Genomic DNA, 12,316 nt, shown 5'->3' with positions numbered 1-12,316 from the left:
AATATCACGACTGAGTTGAGACCACTGAGCAAGGCACTGAACCCCCAACTGCTCCGTGTGTGTGTGTGTGTGTGTGTGCACTTGGATGGGTAAAATGCAGAGCACAAATTCTGAGTATGGGTCACCATGCTTGGCCACATGTCACTTCCTTTCCTTTCCTAAATAAATGATTCAGTGACTCATTCATAATCACTTGCTTGGTTTCTGAATGATTCTTGTGAGTGATTCTGCTAGATAAATAATTCCGTGACTCACTCATTAAGACTTTCTCACTGTGACTTTCTGCCATCTACTGCCGCTTTTAGTTTCATGTTTAGAGCATAATTTCATTTTTTTTTTTTTTATTTAATATTTCAGTATTCAAGTTTTTTTTTTTTTCACTTGAATGAGATTAACTGGATAATTAATCAGCACAACATTAATCAGATTAAAAAAACTGAATCACTTGACCGTTCAAGTTTAGACCTAAGAGAGACTGGATTTATTTTTTCATTGTAATTTTTTAAGACACCATATGCCACAAATGCTGTTGAAAGAGCTTAACATCAGCTTATTTTCATATATATTCATAGTCTTTCTATTGCATTTTTCTCCGTTAATACAAATACTCCCGGAAGCGCTTATCAGCTTTGCACATATGAGATGTTTATGTACAGTGACCTCGACTGAGCACAAGAGAGGCAGGACCGGGGATGAAAAATCAGAAGCAATCAGAAGATTGAAAGATAGCGTTTTTTATAATTTATTTGAGGGATTTTGCCGTTATTTATACAGGAGGGTACAAAGAGCAGACAGAAAGCAATGTGGGAGAGACAGAGAGAGCTGGCGGCACACAAACTCAGGTCTAATGAAAGTCTGTTTATTAAATATGCTGAAAAATATCTTGCGCTTTCGAAACATTATTAATTATGTTGTGTTTTAGGAACAGCTCTCTGTCTGCTAAGAGTGAAAAAGGGATGTTTTATTTATTTTAATACAGCGCATTATCAATCAGAGTCGCTGTGATGTGGAACAAACTACCATCAGGCCTTCATTCAGGGTTTGATGTAATGAAATGCTGTAGCGAAGCGGCTGCAGTTTTCTTACCTGTGTCACGCTGCTCTGCCATAGGTTTGACCATTCAATCACGTCCCACAATCCCCCCGTCTGCAGCTGAAGGCTGATGACACACCTGAGGAGACGAGAGGAGAATGTCTGACACGTTCAGCTTTCTACTGCACAAACACATGTGATGCTGAGGAAAACACACAGACTGACAGCATCATGACCGAGATGACCAGACACACCACATGACTTCAGCCTTATGTGTATATGATATATGAGTGCTGGATTACATGCATTCATTTTAAAAATGACTTCTGCTGTACACCCAACATTCATCCTGATATTATTCAGACTGATGCTGTCAGTCTTGTTACCGACATAATCGCTCGTCCCTGATAAATCTCTCATGAATCAGCAGGTGTTCACAGAATCGGCCTGTAAAAGCACGGCTTTGACTTTTGCCGTACTGGAGGTTTGGTTTTTGCTGGGACGGGTTTTGGGGAGTTGAGGCTGAAAGCAGCTGCGTTTGGTTAGATGGGATTTCACGTGAATGTCGGCTAATCTCAGCGAGTGTAATGAAATATAAAAATGACTCCTAGCCTGCCAGCTCGCAGTAATGATGATTAAAGCAGACGAGGAGCGAGGGGACGCTGACGTGGAACATATCCCCTGCGCTTTCTGCAACAACAAGCAGCATGGGACGAAATCAAACCGAACTGTTCTGAGCTCAGTCTTCACATGCACCGCATCAAATCTCAACTCAATCCATTACTGTGAGGAGTTCAGAGATCCGTGAGCCGCCGCTGATATCAAGCAGAAGTGCTCTTAATAGTACTCAAAGTGCACTTGTCGTAATGTTTTTTTAAAAAACTGTACTTGCAGATAATACAATATTCATGAAGTGTAAAAAAAATGAGTTCACTTTCATGACTGCATTTCTTAACTTACTTCCAAAAAGTGCACTTCGTAATGTCAAATTAGTTTCACTTCAAAGTACATTTTAAATAATTGTTTTAATAATATTTTGTCGTGTTTTAAAGAAATACGCTTATTCTGATGTGTGGGCTAACATACTAAAGCACATGCAAAGTACTTGATTATCATTTTAACTGTAGTGTACTTTACCACAAATACTTGCCAGTATTTGCCAGGACACTTTTATTATATTTCAAAGACTATAAGACAATCATTACAAAATATTACATGTAATGATGTACTGAAGTCCTACTTGATTTACAGCGCTCTTGACTTGAAATAATTGCATTTAATATAAATTCTGAACTCAAAGCTTTTAGAAATGAGCTCCACTGTGGAATGTAAATGAGGGGCTTAAATAAGCAGCTACAGACCTGCTGTTTACCATCACATGCACATCTCATGAATGACAGAAATGGAGAAGGTTACAGCAGGACGGACCAGGATCGATCACAGCGAGACCAGTCACAGTCCGGCCGCATCAGAATCAAACGCTCACGTCCGTCGAGGTTCAGCAGGCGACGCGAGAGCGCCATCGCTGATTCAGTGTCATGTGTTATGAGGGGGATTTGCTGTGATTAATGCTGAGCACAGAGGGGGTCATTGTTCTATAATGAATTTGATTTCAGGGATTTCCATGTGTAAACAGGATTTAGTGGCACTAGCTGCATGCAGGTGGGAAAATACAAAATTCTCATGCAACACGCCTACTGCTGTTTGAAGCATATTTACTGGGGTCAGATGCCCTTGTCTGTCAGTTTCAGCTTCAGTCACAACACAAGCTTTGTATTCTCTCACACCCTTAACGTCTCTAATTGGTCGACAGTCTGCCGGATGATCGGCGCCGTGTTCCACACAGAAATCAGGAAGGAAAAAAAAAAAATGAGTGAAAGGCGCGACAGAGAGAAACACCGCCCAAATCCTGCAGCCCCCGGGAACATATTAGAGAGAGCTCGATCAAGAACCGGCAACTTCTGATCAAAGCACATTCTGTGCCACTTTTCTGTGTGTGTCAGGTATCTTACCAATGTCACTATGTGATATAGATGCATAATTGATCATAATAATTAAAATACAATCTAACTCAATCTGAATTGGAAAGCTAACCAGATGCAGAATTGTGATTTCATTTGAAGGAAGTAGAATGCAAATGGAGTGAAATTCATCTAACTGCTGTAACTGTTGTGTTGTAGTATGAATGACTCATAAACATGATATATATATATATACACATATATAAACAGACAACTGAATGGATGCACAGTGTACCTGTATTTAACGAACCGCAAAGTCTTGTGTGAAGGAAATTTGCCGTCACTTTGTCTCACACACATGCCAAAAAAGATACTGAGCGAGATAGTCTTATATACCATGCAGAATTGACACACTACATGCAAATGATATTCTTTGCTGTATTTTCCTGTCAAAATAACGGCGTTGCTTTGGAATTCTTCAGCGTCAGAACTACTGCGCAAACGGCAATCTCACTGGCTGGTGCTCACTTTTTATCATCCCAGTTTTCATTTCAGCAAATCAGTTCAAGCGAACGCAGACAACGTGTTTAATATTCATGAACCCAGCGGCTCATTAATCCTTAGTGTGTTTTATATTGTTATTATTAGTAGAATTCGTAGTACTTTTGTTATCTTTTCAGAATTATTTTTAGTTTTTACCCTTTTTTTATAGAAACACTAAATTACAAACAATATCTTAAACACCACCACCAGTCCTAAGCTCACTCAGTATGACAAATATGCATTCACACATGGTTATTCTGAAGTTCTAATTACTCAATTTTAATGCTAAATTATCATAATGTCATATTATAATGTTTGACTGACTGATGCTAAGTGTACATTCAGATATTTAAAAAAAACTGTGCCATTAAGCTTTATATATTTGGTGAGTAAAATAAAAATTCATTTTATTTAAATTTCATTCATTTACCATGTTTAATACTGGGGACATCTAAATAATTTGACATATTAAAAAAAAAATAATAATAAATCCTTGGTAATTACTTACTTTTATAATGAAGTAACTCAGTTACTATTTGTGAGAAATAACTAGTAACTATACTAATTACTTCTTTAAAGTAATGTTATTAATATCGGGTCATTTTTTTTCATCACACTGAATTAAATTGTTAGTAATTTCATTATATTTATTAAACTAACTTTAATTTTAAGGAGCACAGTGGAGGAACACTCTTATAATTCTCTGATTAGATTTATTCAGTCTATCACAGAGCCAATATATTACACATGTTGATGTCAGTATTTATTTGTGGTGGCAAACTCTAAATCTGTGTTCACATCATTGAATAAATAGACATAATTCACCCAAAGTAAATATGTAATATATGACTAATTTATATGACTATGTTGGACTAATGAAATTCATGTTGTGTGACTGCTGAATTCCTCTTCGTGTCATTCTATTTCAGATTACTTAGTTGCACACACATGCCAAAAAACAAGACAGTACAAAATAGCGAGCTAATTCTGCTCCGAAGACTTACTGAGCAGCACAAGGTTTGCAAACGCAGGTAATCATTCGTCCTGGCGGGTGAAATTCGCACTTTCAAAGGTCAGCCGATCATCTGATTGTCGTGTAGTTAAATATGCGTGCTGTGTCAGTCACATCACATACAGTGACAAATGTGTTTCTGTGATAAAAGACACTTTGTAAAACAGCAGAGGCTGCAGAGCAAACTTTACACAACCCAAGGGCAAAACCCAAGTTATCTTGAACTTGAAGGAGGTTTAAATTAATAGAGTTTAATTTGAGCTGATCACCCAGTCAGGAGCGTCAGAGTGCTTGATGCTTTCACCAGTCCATGAATGACATCTTATGCACACACCTCCATTTCACAGCACAGTTTGTCATAACAGGAGGAGTCGCTGTTAAACGTCAAGGATGAGTGCGCATGCGAGTCAACCTGTGTGTGTGTGTTCCTTCAAGAGAACAAATGAACACCTCTGTGGTGTGTTTTTTTTTTTTTTTTTGTAGTTTATAATTCATGTATAATCATTTAATCAGAATCATTTATCACTGAACTACTGCATTTATTCATATAATCATTTGTTCATTTTCTTATATTACTTCATTTCCTTGCAGTGCTTGTTGTTGTTTTTCCTCATGATTTGGGTTTTTGCTCCTTGTTGGCTTCCTCTGTCATCCTCTGATTGAAGACTTTCAGCTCTTGCTGGTGCAGCACAACCTTTCAATGCTTGATTCAGTTCATGATTTATAGGTTTTTGATTCCATTCAAAAATGTGAATTCAAAAATGAAATCTATTTAAAGAGACCTACCCGCCTAAAAAAAAAAACAAAACAAAACAAAAAACAAACATCCTCTCATCATTTCCTTACCCTTATGCTGTCCACAAAGTTGACACTTAACAGAAAAGCTTAGAATATTCTTTTAAATGCACACAACCGCAGCTGACACGCTACTGAAAATCACATTTAGCAGCATCTTTACTTTTAGTAAGTGACTCTACAACATTGCTAATATACTTTATCATCTAATATAGGGTAAACATACCAAATAAGCACACTTCCATTTTTGATCTTAGATTATAAAAAGAAAAATAATGTATTATCCTATTTGATGTCTTAACCAACTGATGTGTTTGCACTACATACATCCTGCAATTTCAAGTCAATCAGACCATTGCACACTGAGATATGACTCTCCATGTGTTCACACTGTCTGGCGGCCATTTTAAAAACTGTCTGAAAACTTTCACCAAATTAGAGGGCCTTTAAAGGTGAAGTCCACTTCCAGAACAACAATTTACAGATAATATACTCACCCTCTTGTCATCCAAGATGTTCATGTCTTTCTTTCTTCAGTCGTTAAAAAATTATGTTTTTTGAGGAAAACATTTCAGCATTTTTCTCCATATAATGGACTGATATGGTGCCCCGAGTTTGAACTTCCAAAACACAGTTTAAATGCAGCTTCAAACGATCACAAATGCGGTTGTAAACGATCCCAGTCGAGGAATCAATTATGTTAATAAAAATACTTTTAAATACTTTTTAATGCCAAAAGCTCATCTTGTCTTACTCTGCCTGAACTGTTTTTGTTCCGGTTCATGTCAGTGTATGTCTCCCATCTCCCATCTCATGTTCTCCCTTAACTTCAAAATCGTCCTACATCGCTGTTTTACCTTTTTTGTTAAGGGTGTTTGATCTTCTTTGCATGTTCACTTTGGGTCTGTACTTCTGCAGCGATGTAGGATGATTTTGAAATGATTTTTGAAGTTGAGGGAGAAAATACGATTGGAGTTTTTCGACATACCCTAACTGTCTTGAGCCAGAATACACAGAGTTCAGGGAGAGAAAGACAAGACGAGCATTTGAGATTAAAAAGTATTTAAATTGTTTTTTTTTTTTCAATGAAAATAACTGATCGTTTTACTAGATAAGACCCTTCTTCCTCAGCTGGGTTTACAACCGCATTTGGGATCATGGGGTGACAAGGGGGTGAGTACATTATCTGTAAATTGTAGTTCTGGATGTGGACTTCTCCTTTAAATGTGCATTTTTTTTTAGATGTTTAAGCCTTTATTTGGGTAAAGTTTCACTACTTACTGTAAAATTAAGAGATTAATTTTTAGACTTTTGCAAATTATAACCTGGAACTTGGATGTGGGAAATAATTACAGTTAGATCCAAAAGATAGTTTTAGCAATTTAGCGCAGATGCTACAGACTGCTGACTGGCTGTATAATATTGTGTGCTACACTAATATATAACTTCACAGGTGTTCTCACAGTCTGCTCGCCAGCAGAGGTCTCTTTGACATTCACATTACACTGACTGTTACACCATCAGAAACATCAGAAACACTATTTAAACCCCTGACTTCCTTTCACTAGTCGCCGAGTATTGGTTCGTGTTTAGCACACATCTTGTGTTAGCAACTGTACAGAGCCAGTTAGTCAGTTCATTCGTGTTTCCTAGTTTAGTCTTGTTCTTGTTTCCTAGTCATTTGAGTCTTGATTCTATGCCTTGTTATAGTCTTGTCTGTTTCGCTGCCAGCCTTTTGGAACTCCCGCCTGTCTTTTCGGATTACCCCTTTTTTGCCTAGCCCCTTGGATAACGTTCGCCGTGGATCGACCCTCGCTTGTTTTACGGACTACTCGTGTCTTGTCCGCATATACCTGTTAGCCATTGTCGGACCCTGCCTGTTTTGACCATGTCTTTGTCAAAACAGGCATTTATTAAAAATTGTTGCTGCTCCAATTAAGCTCAGTGTGCTCCCTTTAAGCTCTTCCACATTGAATGTCTATGTAAACAGTTCATACACAGACTTTAAATATTAACTGATGGTTGTCACTTTAAGTTAACCTTTATAAAACGATTAATAACTTATTTTCACAGCATTTAGATAACAAAAATCATGTAGTGTGTTCCAGCCTTAAGAGACTGTAGATATGTAGACATCCCTTTAATAAGAGGCTTCATAATGAGGCTAGTTTCTGTGTTCATCACCATGAATGAAATGTTATGTTGGTTGGTTTTGTTATTTGATATTTGAATAAGTGTTACTTAGCTGAATGTGGACTAGTCTAGATGTTGCAATGTGCTTAAAGGGGTCATCGGATGCTAATTAATGTGTGTTGGCAGTGTATGTACAAATCTACCCTATAATGATAAAAATCCATACAGTGGTTTTTAATTAATCTGTAAAAATAATATTCCCTTTTTCAAATCGAGCTTTTCTCAGATGCCTGTCGTTGTGGCGTCACACCCACAGAGGACACTCCCACGATAGTTGATTGACATGAGCGTCTTACCTCAGATCAGCTGTAACAGTCCGACCTCCATTGTTTTGATGCCAGAGCAGGGATGTAAGTTAGACAAGAATTAAGCAACTGAGTCAGGGGTGCCCAACCCTGTTCCTGGAGATCCACCTTCCTGCAGAGTTTTGTTCCAACCCTAATGAAAAACAACTGTCTGTAATCATCAAGTGCTCCTTTAGATCCTAATTAGCTGGTTCAGGTGTATTTGGTGAGGGCTGGAGCTGAACTCTGTTGGAAGGTCGATCTCCAGGACCAGGGTTGAGCACCCTTGGATTGAGGTGTTGTGCTGCTGGATGTAATAATGAACATAGTGGTCATCATTTACTCCCGACATCTGAGCCGCTGAAGATGCAGTGGATTACGTTTGTTTGTGAAGGGAATGCGCCTCCCGATCTACATATATCCGTCTATGTTCATACAAATCATTCATGATCCAGCTTCACTTACAGCAGAAGTGAGCATAAGGTTTTTTTATGAATCTTTGCGATCGTCTTTTTAAATAAGATGCTAGTTAGCAAGTTTAGCGGCTAATGCGGCTAAAGTAAACAGGTTCATCACTCCACAGAGAGAAGAGAGGGGCAGGTGAGCAGAGCTCATTAACATTTAAAGCAGCCTCGACCAGAATGGGATGATTTTTGCAGAGCTGATTTTGACAAGGTAAAAATGGTGTTGTTTTACACAACCACTGAGAATTTTAAATCAAAGTATATTATAGACTTTTCATTAAGACCCTAAAGAATCATATCAACTTGTGGAAAATGGGCATTCGATGACCCCTTTAAATTACACTTCACTATGAATATATAACGAATTAAATTGAATGCCTTGTTGCTTGAGTTTAGTGTTTTGTTTTTTGTGGTGTGTGATTGACTTTGTACTTTCAAATAAAACATTTGTCAATTATTCTTTAAAAAGGTTGTTTAAAATAAACAAGATTTTTTAATAAAACATGATGTGATCTTATTGGGAACAGGGGTGAGCTTAAAGGTTACAAAAATATACCCACTAAGCACAGCCAGAGTTATTACATTTAATGATGTAAATCTTAATTGAAATGCTTTTGTCATTTAAAATGAAATTAAATATTTTTTGTGTGTGAGATTTAATATTTTATTTTAACATTACTTCTTGTACTGAAACCAATATCTTGGCACTAAAAATGTCTCAGTGTAGATTTTGGTGAGCTTAATAAGTATGTTTACCCTATACATAGTGTTGATTAGGGGCCAAGAACTGAAGGAGCATAGCCAGACATTATCAGAGGTCTTTTTTTTTTTTTTTTTTTTTACTGCTTTTTCGTTTATGGGTGCTACTAGAACCATACATAGGAAAATTATTTAAAGAATAAAAATACTTAGCAAACAAATAAATAAATAAATAAATAAATAAATAAATAAAATTAATTTATTAATATAATATAATATAATATAATATAATATAATATAATATAATATAATATAATATAACTTTACTGCTCCAGAACAGGACTGACAAAAGCTTTTTTTTTCCTTCTGATTCCTCATATGTCATTTTCCATTGTTGTTTTTCTGCCATTTTCTCAACTTTTTATCATATAAATATCACAATCCTTGGGATCTACAGAATCCAATGATATGTCCTCCATTTTGAGTCATGAAAAAAAAACAGTTTTTTATTAAATTTCAGACAAATCATCATCAGACCATTTCAGCAAAAAAATCAATAAGATGTTCTGATATCTGAAACTTGATCTGTTGGGTCATGACCTGTGACGGCTGTGGGACATTTGAGGACGGCTTGCGCACTTAAATGATGCACATGTGGCTCTTTCTGACGAGACCGGCCTGCTGGCCACTGCAGAACATTCATCTGAAATAAAAGGAAATCTGAGATGATTTGCCTCAGCAGAAGCAGATTAAGCAGCATTAAAGGAATGCTTTACTCAAAAACTAAATCTGCTATTATTTACTCCTGCACTGCTTTGCATGTCATCTGAGGACACACGATTCCTCGTATGAAAAACAGACCGAAGCGAGTTATTATTCACTGAGGAACGTCATGTGTGAAGGTGCCTAGACATCAGCTTGAGCAGAAGAGAAGATCAGTGAATAATGGCCTCAGTTTGGGTCTGTTCCTCACACATTACATCATATGACTTAAGAAGAGCACCAGTCATATGGACAGCTGCTCATGCTTTTACATTTATTGGAGCTTAGTGGTAACATAAGCTCACACGGGTTTGAAACGACAGGAGGACGAGAAAATGATGAAAGTAAATGACGGCTGAATTTTTCCTTTAAGGTTGCGGATGGTAGATAAGAGACCGCAGGGCGTCCGAGCAGCTCAGACACCGATCCAGATATTTCAGGACATCAGACTAACTCCCTGTTGGGCTGGACTGGTGAGGCTGATGGAGGACAATTGGAGCATGATTCCCAGAAGATGACCCTCATGACCTGATGGCACAGAAACATCAGGTGTTCAGGCTTTCTGAGACCACAAACACACTTTAGATCCGGCGGTTGCGGCCGTCTCCTCTATAGGATTTGCTCAACAGACAAAGCCTGACATAAATAGTGAGGAGGAGGAGGAGACGGGTCCATCAAACATCAGAAGATGATCAGACCACCTGTCCTTCACTGACTGACCTTCATTAGCACAACAGAGGCAGGAAATATAAGGCTACCTGGAAAATAAAAGTTCATGTTGATTGTCAGCATCCAGAACATTGGTTAAAAAGTCGCCTGACCCACTGGATCTGAAGCTGTTTTAGCATGTTTGTGTTACTGGACTTGAATTGGTGTGAGTGAAATGTTTTAAAGTTTCAGTAGTCACAGAATTTATGCATTTTATTATCAATTATTGCTGTCACTTCTGTGCACTAGTGCTCATCACTAGAGTTTACTACATCAAAACTAAATAATCTCATGCAGTTTCTGAAGGGCAGTACTAAATAATTAAAAAAAAAAAAAAAGGGTAAGCAAAGTTATGAGCACATATATAGTGCTGAGTGCTCTTGAGGCACCGTAACTTACAGTATATCCACATTGTTTGGGAGTGAGCAAGACAAGAGGTGTGCAGATCCATATGCAAATCTGTATTCAAATACATGGTCAAAAACAGGCAGTGATAAATACCAGCAAACACATATTGACAGGGCAAAACGGAGGAGTAATCCAGGGCAGGCTATAGTCCAGGCGAGGTGCAAACAAAGTCTGAAACGGCAAGACAAAGGAATAATCCAAGACAGGAAATGTAGTTCAAGGCAGGCAGAGAACAGACAAGACGAGGTAAACAGGCTCGGATCAAGACACGGGAGAAACAGGCAATGAACAAGACTAGACTAGACAGAAAAACTTGGAATGGCTTCGTAATGTTGCTATCGCTAACACATTGATAAAGGCAAACACTACTTGGCCCTGAATGGTGGTTAGGGAATGTAATCAGTGAAATAGAACATGGGAAGTGTAGTCCAAACAGTCAGAGAGTCCCATATAATAGGAAGAGTCAATATAATAGGAAGGCAACCTCTGGTGGCGAGCAGACAGAAGAACGTGGACAGGATTCGTGACACAAGTATTCATGTGTTCTCTCAAACATGCCATATTAGAATATAGACAGATACGATTTTAAGTGAATACAATTAGGGCTGCAACGATTCCTTAATTCTATTCGAGCATTCAGTTAAAAAAAATCCATGATTGGATGTTGCCTATGTCGAGTAATCCACATAATACCAGAAGTGGCGCATTGCACATGTTAAACCCTTTTAAAAATGATAATAAAAGCATAATGCTGTAAGGAATTCACAAACGCTACATTCAATTGAATAAATGTATGTGATGCAGGTTTAATATATGCGCTTTAATTATTTACATGTGAGCAGGATACGCATGTGCGTCTCAGAGTGGCTCTGTTCACAGTAAATGCTGCTACACAAACTGTTATTTACATGTGTGGAGTGTCTCAAACTCCATCTCTGCATGTTGTTGTGAGTTTGTGTTTATTATAATGTTCATCTGGGAACACAACGTGTTGCTATTTCATCAGATGTAAGTAAACCTACACAAACACAGAAGAATACATCATTATCTTTCTAAATATGCTAACTGTTCATCGCGATTTCAAAATAAAAGTTTAAACCCTCACTCTTGAGTTTAAACGTTTTGATGTTTCCATATTCAAGAAATTACAGTGGCTGTACCTTTTCTATTAAGAAGAAATGGCCAAAATGTTAAAGATTAACCATCAGAATAATCCATTACCAAAATAATCATTTGTGACAGCCCTAAATACAGTTTCACTCATGGTCTCTTTCATATAAAATGTAATTTTTAAAAGCAATTGGTGTATTTTTTGTGTTGTTTTTGGAGTTTGACGGGTGCACATCCCCATCCACTCATCTGTGTCTCATGGATGAAACCTCCCACGGGTCTGGAGAGACATGAGGGCGAGTAAATGACAGGTTTATTTTGGGCCAATTATTCTCTTTTCAAAGC

At 37.6% G+C, this 12,316-nt stretch overlaps 1 protein-coding gene across 2 annotated transcripts in view; it reads right to left on the bottom strand.

The window, feature by feature from the left end:
• lrfn2b (leucine rich repeat and fibronectin type III domain containing 2b) overlaps window positions 1-12,316 on the bottom strand; it is a 101,526-nt gene that overhangs the window by 30,464 nt on the left and 58,746 nt on the right. For both annotated transcript variants that reach the window (XM_051100425.1, XM_051100424.1), the window contains one exon: window positions 1,087-1,171. The gene's annotated coding sequence lies outside the window, so the exon portion shown is untranslated. The remainder of the gene's footprint in view (window positions 1-1,086; window positions 1,172-12,316) is intronic.

This window comes from Labeo rohita, unplaced genomic scaffold (genome assembly GCF_022985175.1).
Source record: "Labeo rohita strain BAU-BD-2019 unplaced genomic scaffold, IGBB_LRoh.1.0 scaffold_100, whole genome shotgun sequence".
Taxonomy (NCBI): Eukaryota; Metazoa; Chordata; class Actinopteri; order Cypriniformes; family Cyprinidae; genus Labeo; species Labeo rohita.
The sequence above is the reverse complement of the archived record's forward strand: the minus strand, read 5'-3'. Positions and strand labels throughout refer to the sequence as shown.